Here is a 20324-nt window from a genome sequence, read left to right as displayed (position 1 = left end):
TGTGTGATTCCCCCCCGTCCCCCTCTCACACTCCTCGAACCCCCTCCGCAATTCCCCGTAGAGTCTCACCTTAGAGTCTGAAAGGACGAGCTCTCCATCCTGCTTCCGATGCAGGGGCGCGTTGATTTCCAGTTACTTCACTGGATCTCGGGTTTGGTGAGTATTCAACTCCGCTTGACTTTTCCGATATGAGGCCGTAAGTATTCAGTTTTAAAAGTTCAAGCCTTAATTGTCCGTTGTCCTTTTCTCTATTTCAGATGTAGGATGAAGAATCCGCCTAGAGGAATGGATTCGCCGAAGGTAACTCTGGTGAGTCTTTTTGATGGATGGTTCCCTTAGTGATCTTGCTTTCACCCACTAATGCATGTGTCTTTTTCCCCTTAGGGGCCGGGGTACGGCAGTGCCAAAGAAGCGGCGCCGACCCGAGGTGTGGAAAGATTGTCCCAACAATAATCAGGTAAGTCTTAAGGTGGAAGAATCAGGCCTTCCTCAATCTGTTCCTTCGCTCACCTTTGTTTTGTCTCTTTTTCCCCTTAGGGGCTGGGGTACGGCAGTGCCAAAGAAGCGGCGCCGACCCGAGGTGTGGAAAGATTGTCCCAACAATAATCAGGTAAGTCTTAAGGTGGAAGAATCAGGCCTTCCTCAATCTGTTCCTTCGCTCACCTTTGTTTTGTCTCTTTTTCTCCTTAGGCGCTGAAAGGCGACGGATGGTGCTAATGGTGGCTGAAGAGCCCGAGGGCGCCTCGTGAAGGTGAGTGAAACGCGGCGCTGCAGCAGCGAGAGATGCGATGCGCTTCTAAAAATAATGTCTTTTCTCAGGATCGTCGGAGTGATGTTTCCGGACTCCGGATGGAGGTAGGTAAAATTCAATTATTCACCTTTCTCTCCTTTCCTTCCTTTTCAGGTGTTCCAGGTTGCAGGCGGGCGTGGCTGGAGCCAGGATGCAGGAGCAGACGCGGTGAGTGTCCAGCTGCTAGATGCAGAACAACGCGAAGCGTGAGCTGCTGTCTGGGCGTGGTTTAAATAGCCCCCAAAGTAGTTCCAGGTAAGTATTCTTCCTCAGCCACGCCCGAGTGGTAAAATAGTCCCTTTCAGACCTCAAGGAGGTCTGGATCCGGCAGCATGGTCTGCATCAGGTAAGTCCATCCAAGCACTCCCATAATGAGCCTGGCGCCTATGGTGCCAGGACTGATGCCTTCTATGAGCCTGGCGCCAGGACAATGTCCAAAGAGCCCCTATAAGGGGTTGCTGGGTCCCTCCCTGGGGACATGATGTCTGCTTTCAGGGACGCTGGCCCTGACTGGCTTCCCAGGAGTAGGCATCATGACAGCCCCATTCCCATCCCATCTCACTCCTCTTACCAATATCCCTCAATCCTTCCACCACCTACCATTTATCATTTCTCCCTACAACCTTTCCCATTTGTTTCTCCTACCCTCAATCCCTCCCATTCCTCCTCCTCCTCTAAACACTTTAACCCTGATGCCTCCTTTATTCTTTCTTCCTTGCTTGTCTCTTATGATATATGTGATTTCATTTATAACGCACCTGTACACAGGTGTCTCTAGACGCAGGAAGACAAGGGAGGGAAGACAGAGGAAGGACAAGAACAAACTATCTTACTAGACCTTGTGTCATTCAGATTGTGCAAGTGCGAGAACGAGAAGTGCAAGGGGAAAAGGGTGAGGGGGAAATGCAAGGGAGAGGGGAGGGGAATACGGGGCAGCAATGCTTTGAGTAAGTGCATCAGGGCAGCGCGGCTCTGGGTAGTGCAAGGAGAACAAGGGACTGTAGGGTTGATCAAGAAAGAGCCTGGTACCCAGTGAGAAGCAACCAGTTGGTACAGCTGACAGGTAGGTCAGCAGGGGAGGGAGGGAGAGAGAGAAAGCAGAGGAGAAGAGGAACGTTTTGAGCCGCTTCTGGAACTTCAGTAGGTCCGGCTCAAGTTTGAGAGGGGCAGCAAGGCCATTCCAGACAGAGGCACCTGCAGAGGAGAAAAATCTACCACCCCCTCTCTGCCTGGAGAAGTGTCTAACCCTTAGAGAGTTGGAGGTAGCCAAGCGAAAGGCTCGAGAAGGAAGGTATTTTGGAAGAGAGCGTAGGATCTAGTGTGGGCCCAGGCCCCAGAATGCCTTGTGGACAATGCAATGGGTCTTGAACTTGATCCTTGCAGCCAACGGGAGCCAGTGGAGAGATTTCAGGGCTGGAGAGATACGGTCCCTGGGCTTGAGGCCAATGATGAGTCTTGCAGTCCTGTTCTGGATTAGGTGCAGAGGGCGGAGAGTAGAGGAAGGTAGACTGAGAAAGAGGCTGTTGCAGTAGTCCAGCCTAGAGAGAACCAGGACTCTGGAGACAGTGAGCTTCTGGGGGAAAGTGAGAAAAGGGAAGAGTCCCTTTGAGGAGGAGCAGCAGGTAGTGGGACTTCTTGGTGACGTCCGCAATGTGAGGAGAGAAAGAGAGAGGAGTCGAAAAATGACACCAAGGTGTTTTTCCTCGCAGGAAGGTGAAGGAAGAGGGCCCAAGGCGGGCAGGCGGCCATGGTGAGAGAGGAAAAGCAGGGGCAGGGGTCCCAACGAGAAGGATCTTGGTCTTACTGGCATTAAGGCAGAGATCATTGGAGGCGCACCAATCCTAAATCGCAGATAGACACTAAGGAATGAGTGAGAGAGGAGGCCGAGGGGAGCCTGAAGGAAAGCAGAGTGTCATCCGAATAACACTGAAAGTTAGAGGAGAAGATGGAGATCAGATAGGACAAAGGAGCCAAGTAAAGGTTGAAAAACCAGGATGAGAGCATAGAGCCCTGGGGCATGCCACAGGTACAGAGAGAGGTGGCGGAGAGAAAGGGACAAAGGGACCAAGTTGGACCTGGGAGAGGCGGTCCAAGCGGAAGGTGGTCAGCCACTCCAGGACCTAATTCTTGATGCCCAGGTATTCAAACGATTAATCAGGACGGTGTGGTTGAACGTGTCAAAAGCAGGAAAGGAAAGATCAAGCAGGATGAGGACAGAAGGAATGCTGGAACCAAGTTTAGAGAGCAGATCTTCACAGGTGTTCATGTGAGCAGTTTCCGTGCCTCTGGCACCAATGAAGGCAGACTGATGATCATTGAGACACCGACAGTCAGTGTGGAGAGTAAGCTGGGAGATGGGCAGCTTTTCCAAGTTTTTGCTCAGGAAAGGGGTGATGGAGATTGAGTGATAGTTTGCCGGGCAGGTAGGATCGACAGACTGCTTCTTGAGGAGGGGGTGCACAAGGGAGCGCTTAAGGGGAGAGCGGAAGTTCCAGTGGCGAAATAGATTACAGAAATTGACCAAGGCCGAGAGTGTCAATATGGTCCTTGATGGTTCTGGAGGAGCAGGGGAGCACCTGTTTGGATGACATTTTCATAGATCGGACTTGTCTAGAAACCTCGTCAGATGATGTCAGAGAGAAAGAGGATAAAAGCCGGAAGAGAGAAAGAGATGGCCGAAGGGGGGCTGAGAGAGGAAGAGGGAGAGGAAGAGGGGATAGAGGGCAGAATGTGGTGAGTTTTAGCAGAGAAGCCTAAACCAAGTCACCCACTCTCTCTCTGCCACCCCGATCCTATGCTCTGCATATTTCCATCCCTAGCATAATCCTTGCCTTTCTCTCCCTTCCTCTTTATCTCCATATATTTACCTATCTTCTTCCCTCATTCCTTTCTTCCCTTCCTTCTCTCCATTTCCCTCTCTTCCTTTCCTCTCTACCAGTTTTAGGCACCATGACCTTCTGGTTGCACACCACGTTCCACAGCAGGTGCATGAACATGCAGATCTATCTCAGAGTTTGAATCAGTGGCTTCTGGTGTAAAATAGCCAGGCACATGTGAGCTGTGAGAGGGTGGATGCTAACTTATCGCTTAACAGAGAGAGAGGGAAAGAGAGAAAGAGAGAGAAACAGAGAAACAGAGAGAGAGAGAGAGAGAAAGAGCGAAGCAACATCTTGGGAGTGAAGTGGGGAGAGGCAAAGAAAAAGGGATGGTTTGGAGGTGAGATGGCTGATAAAAAGCTTCAGAAAGAAAGAGAAAGTCAGGGGGAAAAAAGAATGGAAATAAAGTCGGATGCAAAATGCCAAAGCTAGAAAAGTTAAACAAATGAAAGAGGAAAAAGTAAGAAATAGCAAAAAAGAGAACAATGAGCATGGCGAGTCCACTCTTCCCACAATCAAGGCTGAGGCAGCCATGCCAATTTGAAGTGAGCAGCATGACCAGACCTGTGCACGGCAGAAGAGAAGGCATAGGCCATGCTGTGCCCATTGAGGGTATAAACAGTCACAGCTTGCCTGCCTTTTAATACTGCCTTCACTCATTGTAATTTTCATATGTGGACTCAAATGACCTGGTTATAAACCCAGAAAAATCAAGAATTCTGAAGTTAGGCCCAGGAGGTAATAAAGCCAAAGGGGAAAAAACTAGGATGGTCTCCGAGAAACAAAAAAATCCTGGAAGTCGAAGCATTCACATACTTAGGAGTCTGTATAGACAACACGAAGAACAATACGCCAAGAATAGCTGGGCTAAAAAGAAAAGCAACCAATCTAGCTGCCCAAGGGAGAATTCTGCGTAAAAGATACTGCAGATTTACCTTATCACCTCTAATAGCCTTTTATAGGATGAAAGTGGTGCCAATACTAACATATGGGGTAGAATCACCAATCCCCTTACAAGCTCAAACATGGTCAATCCTGGAGGGTCTGTTTTGGAGGAAAGCTTTACAGCTGCCTAAATCAGCACCAATACAGCAGATAAGAAGAGAGCTGGCTCTGACATCACTCAAAACAATAGTGGTATGGAAAACACTAAGTTTCTATCGGAAATGTCTTGAGGAAAACACTACGGGTGGATTTGGGGTGTTGAAAAAAGCCCTAAAAGATCAATCCGATGTAATCCTAACAAACTGGCAAAAGTCATGTTGAGGGATCCTAGTGAACCTCAGCGAGTCAGAGGATGACTTATGGATTAACCCAGACAAAACTAAAAAGAAACTATACATGGCAGATTGGATCGAAACCCAAGAAGATAACTGTAAATATAAAGGTTACGAAGACTTCTGGGCCCAGCCACGAAAACTGAATCAGATCCCGAGCTATCTGACTTTATTCCCCAATTGGTACTTCCGAGACCTTTTCCTGAGATTCAGATTGAACATTTTACCAATAGGAGAAATATTACAAAGAAGAAAAAGGCTGGACATCGGGGAAAGCTGCAGAATGTGCAAAAAAAAGGAGAGATCGAATCTCTGAAAGACCTCATACTACAGTGTACCGGTTTAAGGAAAGAGCGAGAGCAGTGCTTGGAGGACATCCTTAGAAGCTACACGACAAGGAATGTCGATGAGTGGTGGAGGACTCTTGTAGAAGGAGAAACCATGAAAACGACATTAGCACTCATAAAATTAGTGATTTTAATCCTTAAGAAACCAGAGGAGATCAACAACATAACCCAGGACTAATAAGATGCTACCAAGCACTGCTACTAAGATACTGTATACCAAACGAAGAATCATGATGAAAGAACGGACATGCTCAGGTTAAAGGTTTCAAATAAGGAAACCACACAATCTGTTTAAATAAAAAAAAAATTTAAAAAAAAACATTTTTAAAAAAAAGTTCGTATTTTTTTGTCGCACTTTCAAAGATCCCCATGCAAATACTTTCATAATCTCCATGGGGGCAAAATTACAGTGCTGCCCTCACTGTTCAAGGAGAATGGGGGCAGGCGCCCCTTTTCCCCCCCTGTACTCTGCAGCTATGAGGCGAGGGACAATCCTTCACCTGCAACATTTCGTAGCTGCTGGTAGCCAATCACCTTGATCGCACACGCTAGTAAACGTATCCAAGTCAGATCTGGGCACTACCCTTCAGCTTCCAAGAGATAGCTCGTAACATCTGTGCGACCACCCAAACAGCTCTAATAGGCCACATACATTCTGTATTTTATTGGCCGGGCATTAAGATATGACGATTTGAATATCAGACAGGCGGCGGCCGGTGCCGTTCGTGTCTGTCAAGGACCTAATTCCGTTGCTGCCGGATTCCATGGCAGGAAAGTGACTAATTCAACTGCATTTTTGCTGTAATTAACATTTGCATTAATGGTGGCGGGGTACCAGTTAATCAGGCAAAAAGGGCTCACAGAAGGCATATGGAACAGTTCACAAGACAGATTGCAGTGTTAATTAAAATAAAAACATAAGCGTCAAAGAAGTGGCATGTCATTGCTTTTATTATTCGCATGAAAATCTAGCGGATTGCTCTGCGCTGCTAAAAGGACGGCCTGCCTTCTGGAGAGTGCAGCAACCCACTCACAGAAAAGTACAGCGTTCGGCATATGTGGAGTGTCCTCGTGCTTCCCCTTGCATTTGTATAGCGCCTACTACCATTGTTCATAGAGAGGCAAAGGAAGGGAGAGTATGGTCGACCAGTCGAGGTAGGGAGATGCAAAGTCGGGTCAATGGTTGGGCTGAGGGCGTGGGATAGAAAGGGTGCTCATGAAAGCATGAGAAGAAAAAGGTGGAAGTGCGTGGAAAAGGCTCCCAGCAAAGGAGCTGGAGTAACTTGGAAACATTGCCAACAGATTTGGCTTTCGTGGAGGCATGGCGCAAGCATTTGCCAGCCACTGCTTTAATACTTACTGGCCAACGATGGTAGCAGCTGCAAATTGAGAGAGTACAAAGGGATAGAATAGCAATGTCAGGCACATTCCTGTCCAATACCCATAGGCGTCCCTAGAGGGAGGCAAAGGAAGGCAATTGCCCCCCACCTATTTGCTGCTTTGCCCCCTAATTGGTGGCCTGCCCCTGCCCTCTGGCAAAGGACACTTTCCAGGAGTCTTAAAAGGTGCTCCTCTGCTCAGCAGTCATTCGTGCATTTGCAGGTTGGCTCTTTGCTTAGCCAGTGTGCTTTCGTCTGGCCCACGGTAATCAATAGGCCATGAATATCACTCGGGTGGGGACATCGCTGTTAAAAGCAGGCTCCTACATGCTGGGTACACTATTGTGTTCCAAACGTGCAGCATATACTTGCATAGAAAAAACAAAAAAATACATTTCCAAAGTGAAACATGCGTCTTAGACTTACACTCACTAGTTTTCTTTAAAATGTTTTAATTTTTTAGTCGGACTATCACACAAATACTGTGAGGAATTCGACCATTCGCACGGTGGGTGTGCGCTCACCTGGGTTTTTTTAGAAATTTTATACGAAATTGAATGATGGTAGACCAACCTCTGGAAAATGTGTGGGGCTAATCTGCACACATTTTCCTATGCTCACTGCATGACATGCACATAGACCTGTGTACTCTGGGAGGACACAGCCTGAAGGCGCAGTCCACCCGGTCACATTTAGTTGGAATGTGACACACCCAGGAGTACATCAAGGTCTCTCAAAAGGGGGAGGGCAAAACCTTCCTCCTGCCATGGCTAGCCTAATCAACTATCAAAGGCTCCATGGATCCACCCTGTCTGTTTGTTTACCCTCTGCAGCTATGGCGACTGTTAACATACTAATACAGTATACTTCAAACAGGCTTATATGGGGCCTGGCTGCACAGGCTAAAACAAAGCAGACAGGAAACCCCAACAACCTTTGATATGATATATAATATGGTATTTATAACGCGCCTGTACACACGTGTTTCTATGTGCAACGAAGCAGGGGAAAAAAGGGAGGACAAAACTTACTAGGCCTTGTGTCATTCAGATTGCAGAAGTGCAGGGAAGGGGAGCAGTGCCGGGGGGGAGGGGAGAAGTGCAGGTAAATCAATAAGTGCAGCCAGCAGGTGGCTCATAAGTGCAGTGAGAAGGGACTTCAGGGTTGCAGGAACAGACCCTGGGGAGCTCGGAGGCAGTGTGAGGGCAACTGGACAAGAGGTGGTTCTGCTCAAGTTTGAGAGAGGCAGGAAGCTGTTTCAGAGGGAGGTCTTAGCCAAGGAGAGAGATCTGCTGCCAACTCTACTTGGAGAAGGGTCTGACCCTCAGAGAGAGAACGTTGGAGGTAGAGGGGTTCCAGGCCCCAGGAAACCTTGTGAATGATGCAGAGGGTCTTGAACTTGATCCTTGCAGCCTCTGGGAGCTAGTGTAGGGATTTCAGTGCTGGAGAGCTCCGATCCCTGGGCTTGAGGCCAAGGACAAGTCTCACAGTCCTGTTCTGGATAAGTTGGAAAGGTCATATAGTAGAAGCAGGCAGAATTAGAAAGAGGCTGTTGCAATAGTCCAGCCTAGAGAGGACCAGAGCTCTGGAGACAGTGACCTTCTGGGGGAAAGTGAGAAACGGAAGAATACCTCTGAGGTGGTGCAGTTGATAATTTGACTTCTTACAGATGTCAGAAACCTGAGGAGAGAAGCAGAGGGTGGAGTCGAAGATGACACCAACGTTCTCAGCCTCACAGGAAGGAGCAGGAAGAGGGTCCAGAGTGGTCAGCCAGAGAGAGAGAAAGGAAAAGAGCGAGCAGGTGTCCAAATGAGGAGGATCTCAAACTTACTGGCATTAAGTTTGAGATTGTTGACGGCACACCATTCCTGAATTGTGGCCAGACAGTCTGGTATGAGAGATGGAGCAAAGGCGGCTGAGAGGAACCTGAAAGAGAGCTGGTTGTCATCCACATAACACTGAAAATTGGAGCAGAAAGTAGCGATGCAGTTGGAAAGAGATGCCAGGTATTGGTTTTACAGCCAGGGAGAGAGGTTAGACCCCTGGGGAACACCACAAGTAGAGAGAGAGAGAGCGGGACAGAAGAGAGGAAAGACCCCTGTTGGACCTGAAAGGGTCGGTCAGTGAGAAAGGAGGTCAACCAAGCCAGGGCCTAATCAGTGAAACCCAGGTTGTCATTGAGGCATTTGAGCAGGATGGCATGGTTGACCGTGTCAAAAGCAGAGGATAGATGGAGGAGAATGAGAGCAGACTGGAGATTAGAGTCAAGGTCTACACGGGTGTTCAGGGGAGTAGTGTCCGTGCTTCTGGCCGCTCTGAAGCCAGACTGGTGGTCGTGGAGGCAACCAACAGATTCAGTATGCAGATTATAAACAGGGAGATGGAAAGATTTTCCAAGAGTTTGCCCAGGAAAGGAGTGATGGAGATAGGGCGATAGTTAGCCAGAGAGGAAGGATCTGCTGAGGGCTTTTTTTTTTAGAAGGGGGTGCATAAGGGAGTGCTTAAGGGGGAGGGGAAAGTTCCAGTGGCAAAGGAGTGATTGCAGGAATCGGCCAAGGCTGGAGGAAGGGTGTCGATGTGGTCCTTGATGGTTCTGGATGAGCAGGGGAGAACCTGCTTTGACAAGACTTTCATAGATCGGATTTGTCTAGAAACATTGTCAGGAGTGAACAGGGGAAAGGAGGAGGAGAGACGGCCTCAGACATGCTAGGAGTGGTGGAGGAGGAGGAAGAAGAAGTAGAGGAAGAGAGGGTGGACAGGATGTTCAGAGTTTTAGTGGTGAAATGAGAAACCAAGGCCGTGCAGAGGGCCTGGCAGGGAATAGGAGAGGTAGAGACTGAAGCAGGATTGGACAGCTCCTTGCAGATTTTGACAAGGTCGGACAAATTGTTAGATGCTGCAATGCTGCAGAGACGCAGGCTTGGATGTAGGCTCTCTTCTTAGAGAGGACAGAGAGTCTGTACTGCCGTTGGAACAGGCAGCAGGCCAGTTTGCCAGGGGTGCACCTGATGCCCTCCACTTCCTCTCCGCATCCTACACTTGCGTTTAAGGGTGGTGAGGTCGGAATGGTACCAAACATTGCACTTGGATTTGGGCTTCAAGCAGATCCTCATTACACAGGCAAGTACATCCAGAGTGTTAGAGATGGAGAGATGAAAGTTAGAGAGGGGTCTGAGTCAGCCAAAGGTGCAGGAGGAGGAAAGAAAGTAGCGGCAAAAGCCTCAACTGACACACACTTCATGGGTCGAATGACCGAGAAGGTAGGTGGCAGTGCTGGAGTCAGCTTGGCCTGAGGGGTAGAGAGATAGGTGGGAGGAAAGGAGAAGGTGATCACTCCAAGAGAGAGGAGTGGTGAGAGGGTTAAAGAGGGGGAGGTTTGAGGAGATCAGAACATCCAAGGTGTGCCCTGCAGAGTGAGTCGGGCCAGAGGGAAGACTAGCGAGAGAGAGTCGCAGAGGTTTGCGAAAGAGTCCCGAAGAAGGGCTGGTAGCATCCAGGTGGATGTTCAGGTTTCTGAGGAGGAGAAGTTGAGAGGAAAAGGCAAGGAGGGAGGAGGAGAGATCAGCCCACTCAGAGAGTAAGTGGGCGACCTGGCCGGGCGGCCTGTAGATAGTGGCCACAGTGAGAGGCCAGATGAGATAGAGAGCCTGCAGACCAGGCATTCAAAGGAGGAGTAATCCTGCATTGGAATGATAGAAGCAGGGATCCACTCTGGGAAAATCAAGGCTACACCACCACCGGGAGGGTTGGCTCTGGGTTTGGAAAGGATCTTGTAGCCATCAGGAAGGAGAGTGTCAAAACTCGTCACAGGGCTGGCCGTGAAATCATGAACCAAGTCTTGGTGAGGCGGAATACATCCAAATCAATTTCTTCCAGGAGCTGGCAGATGTCAGAGGAATGTTTGACAGCTGAATGAGAGTTGAGAGTAGGGTTGTGGAGCAGGTTGCCCTATTTGAAGGGCTTCCGGGGAGGGGTACAGGCCAGAGGTACAACCTGTGGAAGTGTTCGAGGTGCCCGAAGATGGGCAGAGGAGGAAGGAAGAGAAGGCAGGGTAGTTAGACAGGAAGAAGAAGGTGCCAGAGGGGGGGCAGAGGAGGGAGGCAACAGGGTGGCTAGAGAAGCAGCAGGAGGTGCTGGAGACGTGGCAGAAGAGGGAGGCGACAGAGGAGCCTCAGAGGGGTAAGAAGGGATAGCAGGAGAGGAAGGAAAGTTGATAAGGTGTGGGAAGCATCTATCAAAAAGGAGGGGAATGGCCGGAGGACCCTGGACCACAACAGTGCCATTTAGGTAGACATTAATGATGGTCTTAGAGGAGTGAAGGGGGGCCAGGAGAATGCTACCATTAGTGGGAGAAGAGGAAAAAGGAGAGCGAACAGAGACCATATGGGGGGGGGGGGGTCCATAGGCCTGGAGAGGGAACAACAAAGAGTAGGTTGTTAAGGGTCTCTCTGTATGCGCCGTTCAACCTGAAGCCAGCTCAGCCCCTCGGTTTTAAGGGCAGTGAAGTGTCATGTCTGGTACAAGTGTTTACAGTAGTCAACCCCTCACAGGGGGACCCCTTACAGAGGGTAGGAGTAGGTGCTTTGATAGAGAAACAAAACCTGTTCTCGCACAACTTCAAGGGAGACCTGCCTTTAATCAAGAACCACAGAGAGCTGAATTAACCAGAGAGGCCCTTTGATCCACAACAGACAAGAAGATGGGTGGGACTTGCTAGATGTTTTCACCCTTTTACCTTTCCTGTTGCAAAGCGCTGTGGTTATGACCTCATGCATAACAGAAGATAGTTGGTGGGGACCCAGAATTACTTAAGGTAGGCTTAGCCTACACCAATCACTAGGGCCCATTTGGCTTTAAAAGAGGGTTGAGCCCCTCTTTTGGCAGATCTGAAGACTTTGCAAGGAGTAACAAGAGGAACTCATTTGGACCCTGGCTGAAGGTACAGTCTGCCTTACAGCTTCCACCAGTGAAGGAAGGCCAGGATTTCCAAAGAGGGAAGCAAGATTCCTCCCTAAACATCTCCCAGGGAACAGAGGGAGATACTGAATCCAGAGGACCTTACAGCAGCTCTATAACAGGTACCCAGCCAGCACACAGCGTGCCCCGCTAGGCTCTGCATGCAAGCTTCCTAGGTGGGAAGTGCCAGAGAGTCTCTGAACCAAACCAAGGACAAGGCTGTTGCCTGCAACACTCTCCTCAGCTTTGGGCCATCCGCCTTAAAGGATGACGCAAGCCCAGCGAAGAAACTACGAGGAGTGCTCCGACAAGCATCAAGCAGCGTACACCTTAAAGGACATTTTCGAGCCAGTCAAGCCCCTCGAGCAGCAACCGACTGCACCACTGACAGTTGTCATGTTGCAGTCGCTAACTTCGTCCGAGATGCCTCGACCAGTGCTTCAGACCCACCATGCAGCACCAAGACAAGGATTCCGGACTCTGAGCCGCTGTATAGGCCAGCCTGCAGCCATCCATCCAGCCTTGCTCGCTGAACTGCCTGCCGTCTGATACCCGCAGCTGTATCCCATCTTAAACTCAGTCGCAGGAGCTGCAAAGCACCCTGAAACTAACCAGAAGATTCGGGAAGTCCTCATTCCCATGGAATCCCAGAGGACTGCATGGGAATGTGTTCACGGAAGCACCGGCACAGTTGTTAGCGGTGCTTCCGTGAAAACTCTGCCGTCCAGTACCATTGCTCCTGGCAGATCAGACCTGGCAGGCGTAACAGCCCACGCCTGCAGAGTCAGAGTGTGCCGGTCCGGAAAGGGTGCCAGTATGTTGCTACTGGCACTCTTTTTCCGGACCGCCACACTCATAATGAGGCCCTCTGTGGTGAAACCAAGTATCCTTGAACTATTACGATTAATTACTTTACTGACTACCCTCCTTGTCAGTATCCAGAGTGCATCCCTTTTCCTTCTTGAAACCATCTGTCCTCTGCATTCCTTTACAGGGTGGTTTGTATTTTGTAGTGTGCTACAGCTGTCTGCTGTGATAATAATAAAGTAGATATTTGTATACAACCTTGCCAGGACAGTTCCTTTTATCATTGGGTAATAATTGTATATTCGCTGTGTTGGAACTAACCATCCACGACCTTGTGGAGATAAGCTTGCCGTTCCGTCCATGTAACCAAAATTGGACAAGGAGGTTTATAATTGACTTGTGTTTTCCAATCTGTTTGGATCCCTTCTGGTGTACTAGAGGTGTGGGGCTGATGATGGTTTAGAAACCGATATTCATCTTTGAACCACTGGTGTCCTGGAAGTTGATTCATCACAATATCCTGTGATTTATTTGCCCCTTCCTCTGTGTTTTATCACACAATTATTTCTAAAAATAGTATGCTTGTCCAACTGCTTAATAACAAATACATGCTTCTATTGTGCTGATAGCAGTTAAAAGCAAATTAAACTGTGTGTTCATGGGTGCCGACTTTTGATTTTCACTATGGGGGTATACATTTCCCTCACCTGCCCTGAATATGAGAAAGCGACCAGCCCAAACCATCCCTTGGCCAAACACATTTTACAGCACTTTTTTTTTAATAAGGAATTGTAAAAAAAGTAACACAATTTACATCCAGTTTTTAATATATAACATCTCAGCAACAGTCACCCAAACTGCTGTGCTACCCTGATAGCCATGCACAGTAGAATGTGTGCGTGGATCCCTGAACATGGTCAAAAATCACTGCATTATCAACAGAGCAGTTCATGTACATGGCTTCAAAGTTAACAGTATTTAATCTCCAGCCACACTGACCATACGCATAGATTGAGGGTGCATCAGTGGCGGCTCATCCATAATGGGTGAGGCCGACCCACAGGCAGCTGCTGGTCTTGTCGTCAAGTCGAGACCTCAAAGGTTCGAGGGGTCGAAGGTTTTTCTCCTGGGCTCGAGTGCGCGCAGGATTTGATCTTGGACTTTGTCAGCTTTTGACAGTACGACAGGAACATGGCTTTTTGTTTTCTCCTTCGAGGGGGCTGTGGCCGCCTTCTCGAAGATTTTGAGCATCTCCTGCCTTAATACCTCCCATTCGGCCAAAGTCGCTGCTTTACTTGGGCAGACTATTTTCCGTTCTGTCTATGAGTCAGAGGATGATGGAGAGGAGATCTGTGGCACCTTTTTTCATCTTTCTAGATGAAGATGAGGAGTGGTGAAAACCGCTTCGAGAACAAGAGAATTTTTAAGACATTTTCCTCTGCGGACAGTCGCCTTTCGACTCATCCGATGAGCACCTTTTCGACAAAGTGGTTGAAGGGGATTTCATAGGGGGCCTACCCGTTGCCAACTTCCCCTTGCACTCCTTCAGCGCTTTACCCATCATTGACTGGTATGACCCGCAGTCTGCCGTCCTGTGCTCGACACCAAGAGAGAATCTGCAAGGGTCCGTTATCGATATCTCGGTGTCGCAATCATGACACTTCTTAAATCAGGTCTTCGGGGTTGATGAAGTTGATGAAGAGGCCATTTTACTCGAATGTCGCAGTTTCATGAGGAATCCGAAAGCTTGCCATAACCTTCAAAGCGTAAGCTATCACCGAAAAATAGAACTGAAGCTAACGGGCGGTGTGCGTGCTATTTGTACGTGTGATGACGTTGACCTCGATACTGAGGCCCTCTAGGGACATCCAGTCGACTGCATCGAATGCACAGCGCCCTCTGCCAAAAACGAATTCCGAAGCAGCTGATGCTGGAAAGGAAGATATCTAAAGATGAGGAATACGTGGGAAGACAATCCATTCGAAACACTGTTTTCGTTTGACAGTTCTGTTCCTCAGCCACGCATGTCCAATGGGCCATGCAAAGCCAGAGCATTTTTCTTCCCCAACCTTGGTTGGCCCATATGGGATGCTGGCTGGGCAACTGCATGTTTATATATCCCTCGCATACAAACGGAGAGGGGTGCTTCGTCATCAGCCCTCTGGCTCCTTTCACCAACATCAGGGACTTCTGTGCCCAAGTCTCTTTAGCGCAAAGTCTCCTACCTCAGAGGACCTAATGTGTCAAACAATAAAGAAAACTGCCTTTCTCAATAATCAAGTTGGGTGATTTACTCTTCACCCTGGATCCCCCTCAGCCGTGCTCCGATTCTCCTTTCACCATTAGCCCCCCTCGGTGAGGTTCAGACCAACTTCAATTTGTAAGCATCCCTCAGTCGGGTTCACATTTGCAACAACAATCTTCTCGAGTGTCTTTCACCCTGGATCCCCCTCTTCTGGGCTCAAACCCTTTTTCCACAATTAGTCCCCCTCAGCCGGGCTCAGACCAATTTAAGTTTACAGACAATCGAAGACTTTCGAATGTGCACGGGATTCAATCCAACCCGCTGCAGGACCACTTCGATTTCACAGTTCAAGAATTCCTCCCCACTCAAAGAGAGACCTTCGAGTGAGCACCCACATGGCGCAGGACCACTCTATATCTGGTACCTATTTCTGTTTCACAAAAGTTAGTTGTATGCCAGTTCCCTTTCTTCATACAATGTTGCTGCTTACAACCTTGAGCACAACACAGTCCGGTCTGCTATCAGTTTCTCCAACTCACCGGCTGTGCTGAACTCATTGGCGATGCTTTGCTGTCGGAGTCAAAGACAGTACCCACAGTGGCAATCTCTTCTCCCAACCCTGGCTATCAGTGCGGTAGGGCCCTGTGTACCTTTGACACACTACACCGTTCGTCAGCTGCAATTCCTGGTCTTATGATTCTTTTCCTTGAGGCTTCTTGAAAGTCATGGTTCTGGGTTGAAAAGGGCAAGGGTAATTCCCTGATGGTTGTTCTCTCTCATCTCGCTGCCTTTCTCCTCTGTTTGAACTGCCATCTCGGAATAGCTGCTTCCTCATGCGTTTGGTCTTGCTCAGAGTGTGCTTTCATGCTCTGCCTTTTATCCGTGTGGGGAAGTGTGTGATGGAAGTCGGGTGTGTGTAATCATCAGTAATTACCTGACTCTGCCTGACCCTTTTGTTGGGACATGTCAGGTATAGAGCTCTGGTGTTAGTCCGCTGTTGCTCACGTGAGAAAGTGTTTGTGTTGCAAAAGGGGCGTGGGGGGTTGAGTTTCTAGGTATCCTTCCTGGTAGGATGGGGAAAGGGTGTTATAAGGAAGGGGGTACTGCGTCTCGCCCTTCGTTGTCCCACTTCCACTCCCTGAAGACCCCCCCCTTATCCAGGTGATCCTCCCACACTGGTCCATCCCCAGGAACTGGTTCCAATAGCAATGGGCGTGTCCTGGCCACCTGGATGACCAATCCCCGGGGACTAGCGGGTGTGACACCTTCAGGTTTCTTACAATGTATACTTGCATTGTGTGTAATGAGAGAGTATGATGATTGGTGTGAATAGAGTGCATACTATGTGTGAAAGGCGCAGGCATGTTTTTTTTTTTTTTTTTAACTAGGAATCTGTGATAGATGCTTTGTAAAAAAAAAAATATATACCATGCTAGCCCCTTGGGCCCTCCAGTGCGCCTGATGCCACATAATCACATTGTGTGCATTCGAGAGATGGGGGGCTCAGGGGAAGACATGGCATTTTTTTACTGCCCATCTATGGTAAAACAAGCACGATGTGTTATTACATAGCTAGACTGGAATTTTGGTGCAGTCAGTCTAGTCATTCCTTAATATGGTTTGCCATTTTTTATTGGGCATCTTTGATAAAGCATGGTGTTATTGTGTGGCTAGACTAGCATTTTGATGCAGCCAGTTTGAACAGGTTTTCATACAGTGGCATGGCATTTTTATTGGTAAAGCCAAATGGAGCATGTTCTTACGTGGGGATACTTCCATATATTGGCAGAACAAGTGTGGACGTATTTTCTTATAGTATTATTACTGCCAATATGCGCAAAACAAACATGATTATGTTCTTATTTGGGAATACTGGCAAATATTGGTGCAGCCAGCATGGAAAGGTATGCACACAGCCAGCGTGAACATATTTTATGCTGGCATATATTGTGGACAAAGGCATCATGAAAATGGGTTGGCGAAATGCTCCTGTGCACTGTTAGTGACTTCCATCGGTCAGATTTTTTTCATTAATTACCCTACAAAACCATCTGCAAACTGTTTGGCTTTTTACCCAATTCATGCAAAAACAAAGTCCTGCAAAATACACCATTTTAAGCTATTAGTTTAAAGCTTTTCTCAGGACGCAGGGGTGAAACCCCAAATCCTCTCTTAATTGGTTTGGGATCCCCCTTGCTACGCTTGGTCACTCTGGCATATCTGGGGGAAATATTTACACCCCTCCAGTTAAAAAAATTAATCGGCTGCCACTGGGATGTACAGCCATAAACCGAACACTGTAAACACTTCTTATGGGGGCAAACTGTGACTCCTGCTAAACAGACTGTCCTTGACCATCATTCGAAACTGAGGTTGAGTGATATATCTTCTGTTAAACTCACTTTTTGTGACTGGCTATTATTTAAAGACGAGCTGGAAGCGATGCCTCTTCTGTTAAATACGACCTCTGACTACACATTATTTGAAGCAATGCTGGGAGTGATGTCTGCTTGGTTAAAAGAATGCAGTCTCTTGCTCAGTGGATAGGGTATTTTTGAAACTGTTGAACATGTGTTAACTTTTTAGGGTGTGTACCTACTCTGAACATACTTATTGTCCCAATTCTTTTAACCAGCTTGGTAAAATATAGCTGAAATTAAACCTGTTTGGCCTGTTGACCCCATTTCCCTTGTTGTATGTGTGCGCCCTGGTTCACCCACGACCCCATACTGATCTCTAACGCTACCACTGCCAATACCTATACACAAGCCAAAACGGTTGGCTTTGCCAATGCTGTTTTTTTAACAGGACATTTGTGAACTAAGGACACACATACTGCTTATACATCAAGTGCTTTACAACAGGAACACATTTACAGCCTCGATTAAGTAATTCACTCCCAAAAGAATGATTTGAAGGAAAACTGGCTGGCACTTCCAGCCCAAAGTTTGGTGTTACGGCTTGATAAGGCAAGATCAAAGGGATCTGTGGATGACATGTTTTGGGGGGGCAGGAAGTGGGTGCAAAAGTTCATAAGGATTAGCATGGGCAGTGGGTGGGTAAATACCCAAACACCTATAAGCTGTGTATCGCTCCTCATATACTATGTTCCTCCTAACTGTACTCCCAAGACAATAGTTTTGGCTTAAAAGCTGCGCTACCCAATAGCCAAATCTAAAAAGATCAGACACAGTGGAGTACATTACAGGCAGATGAAACCCAATGCATTAAGTGGGATTAGAAATCGAGGGGGCGTGATCACGTTGGGGTGTGTGGCCTCAGTGCAGGTGTACTTCAGTCAAGCTCCCTAAGGAGAGCCCCCAACCCCCCCCCTCACCTAAGGGGATGGGGAGGCTGGTAAAAGAAGAGCTGGGGCGCACTAGCATTATTACCTTTGATGTGTCCAGCCCCTCCTTTTAAACAAAAGAGGCTGGGCCCACCAAAGTTTTGACACATGTGTGCCCCAACTATCACACGCAGCAGGCTGCCCTTTCATTCAAGGAGCCGCGTGGTAGGCAACATTCCTTGAATGAAATGTCTGACTGCTGCTGCTGTCTCTGTACTAAAACAGCGGGCTGGACGGCCCAGCTCTTTTGTTTTCGAGTAAACTCATCACGCAGCATAAAGCCCCTTGGCTTCAAGCTGCGTGATTACTATTTACTTGGAAACAAAAGGAGAGCTGGGCAGTCGAGCCCTCCTCCCGTTTGAGTAAAGAGACATGATCAAGCAGCCAGTGTAGCCGAAGCTCTGCACGGTTACACGGGCTGCTTGCAGGTGTCAGTACTTCAGTTTAGAAAAAAGAAAAGGCGATGTCTTTTCTTTTTTCTAATCCGAAGTGCTGACATCTGCAGGCAGCCTGTGTAACCATGCAGTGCTTCGACTACACCGGGGTTCCCGAGATGTTAGCGGCTGGAACTATTTGGGGATTTGCCCTGGCTAGCCCCAGCACACTTAAAGCCCTGACGAAAACGCACTGAAGGCAGATGTCTGAAATCAGTATGTGAACAGACATAGAAATGAGCCTTGGCATCCTCATCAGACATCTCGGATCTACTATGCTTTGTCGAGTATTTTTCACACGTAATGTGAAAGGGAAAGCACATATCTAATTAATAGGAATTCCAAAGCCCAGTTACAACAAACCGTTCACAATGAGGCAGCATAAAAAGAATGCCATACTTGAATAAAATAAACCCAACCAATGACAGACTCCCATTAAGAACCACACATCTACAGAATATGTGCCTTAGGTAGTAACTGAAAACAGACTAACGCTACACAGCATGGGCGGTTTGTTGAATTTGCATATATTCACAACTGTTCTAGCTAAAATGCTAAACAGATACGTGTAATTGCGAGCAATCAGTGTGTGAATGCCACGGTTGTGCCACACAGGAATGCCAGGAACTTCGCTTTAGTTTAGCTAAATTTGTCTATTTCAAGAAAGGTATTCCCCAAACACTAGACACTAACATTTTAAAGCCGGTCAAATAGCAGAGCGTGTAGAGCGCTCGCTTTGGTATCCGTGGAAAGAAGGTTATCTCTTACATGAAAAGAGGTGCACAGACGAAGGGCAAAAAACCGTTACGAGCTCTGGATTTTGGCGAGATCTATTCCAAAATGCGGGCGAGGATTAGGAAAGCAAAGAAGCTAACTATTAATGTTAAACGAGTACACTTGATTTTCAAAAGTACATTTCTGACCAAACGGAGAAGCCGCTCCGACAGCTCTGCAGCCAGGGCCGCGGTGCGCTGTAGATGTTGGATTAAAACAAAACCCCAACAAATTGGCCAGCATGGAGCTCTTAACTCGATAACAACCATTGCATCAACCTCGGAAGAAAAAGCGGCTGAAGGGCCCAACAGGATTCAGAACTGGGCCCTTCCACAGATACAGAAGTACAGCAGACCCGCCAGCCCACTGTATCCTGCCGCCAAAAACACAAAGGTCGTGAAAAAAAGTTACAGACAAGAGCATTGCAGAAACTTCCTAGAACAAACCCCGAACTACCAACCAAGCATGTAAAGAAAATGCATTCGGAGGGCAGGACAGCAACCCAGGAAAACAAGAATGAGAACACCACATTGTGGTCGGGGGAACAGTAGTCCCAGTCAGAAATTGGCGGATTTGCAGCATCTTCTGGAAAACGTACTTTCGCAGCTTTTTAAAATGAAATGCAAAGAGGTCGAGTTATTGCACATAGACGCAACAGACTGACGTACAGCAACCTGTATTAACAATGCCGCCCTCCCCCGTTTTAATATATCAAAAAGTTGAAACAAAGCCAATTGCGTTTCATTCGAGAAATGCGTAAATATACCAACTAATTATTTTAATATCCCGGGCTTAGCCCCGGAATGCCGCTGTTGGTATAAGGCAAGGCATGTGGGAGAAGCAGTAACTGCGCCAAGAAACTTGGTTTTTACATTTTGATCTAATCAACACCCAACGCGGAGAGCACGGGATCGAGACTAGTTTGCAGAAAATTGCTTTAGACCTTAGGCATGTTAAATGCTGCAAGAGCAGTGCGTTCAGTTGCGGCTTCTGCAAGTCGGCACTTTTACATGTAAACAAAATTACATCTCCACAGCCCGTAGGCAGAATGGACACGTTCCAGCATTCCCAAAACACATAATCTTCTCCGGCT

The 20324-nt window shown here is 47.9% G+C and overlaps 1 protein-coding gene across 13 annotated transcripts in view; it reads right to left on the bottom strand.

The window, feature by feature from the left end:
• The window catches only part of WDPCP (WD repeat containing planar cell polarity effector), a 3071480-nt gene that overhangs the window by 2734362 nt on the left and 316794 nt on the right, over positions 1–20324 (bottom strand). The window lies entirely within an intron of this gene.

This window comes from Ambystoma mexicanum, chromosome 4q, assembly GCF_040938575.1.
Source record: "Ambystoma mexicanum isolate Mex_15411 chromosome 4q, UKY_AmexF1_1, whole genome shotgun sequence".
In the NCBI taxonomy this organism is placed as follows: Eukaryota; Metazoa; Chordata; class Amphibia; order Caudata; family Ambystomatidae; genus Ambystoma; species Ambystoma mexicanum.
The sequence above is the reverse complement of the archived record's forward strand: the minus strand, read 5'-3'. Positions and strand labels throughout refer to the sequence as shown.